The following is a 586-nucleotide window of genomic DNA, read 5'->3' on the forward strand; positions in this document are numbered from 1 at the left end:
TAATGCAGACAATCGAAGAAGTCTCCTTACTGCTGGCTGTAAATTCATCATTATGGATACCACTCAGAGTCATTTGGCATGACATTTTTTATGCATAGAACAGAAAAGTGCAATATTAGCTCCTGAGTGATTGGATGAGTTTTACATCCATTAATGTGCATAAAAAGAAAATGTTTCCCAGCTCCGACTTATCTCTCCTACACAAACTGGGAAGATGCAGATTGACTTGCTGCTGTTAACTCAAATTTTTGGTGCATTTTTTCATTCTGTCCAAAGTCCTGTTTATTTGAGAACCTACTATCATCATGCATTGTAGATTTTACTGCTGACTCTGAGATCGTAGCAGTCTGGCTGTGTTCACATGTTATGAAATTTACTGGATGACAGGCAATATGAGAGAAAATTAGTTGCACTAACCCCATAATGAATAAGCATTTCTCAGGTCACTGCTTTGAGAAATCAAGGAACTGGTAGATCATAATCCCAGGAAATCTGGAAAAATTTTTAATCACATTTTTAATCCACCCAATTGCCAGTTCAACCTGGTTAAAAATCCATGTGTCATTCATCTGAAACTGAAAAATTA

This window comes from Chamaea fasciata, unplaced genomic scaffold (genome assembly GCF_029207755.1).
Source record: "Chamaea fasciata isolate MVZ Bird 193981 ecotype frontalis unplaced genomic scaffold, bChaFas1.0.hap1 SCAF_7, whole genome shotgun sequence".
Taxonomy (NCBI): Eukaryota; Metazoa; Chordata; class Aves; order Passeriformes; family Sylviidae; genus Chamaea; species Chamaea fasciata.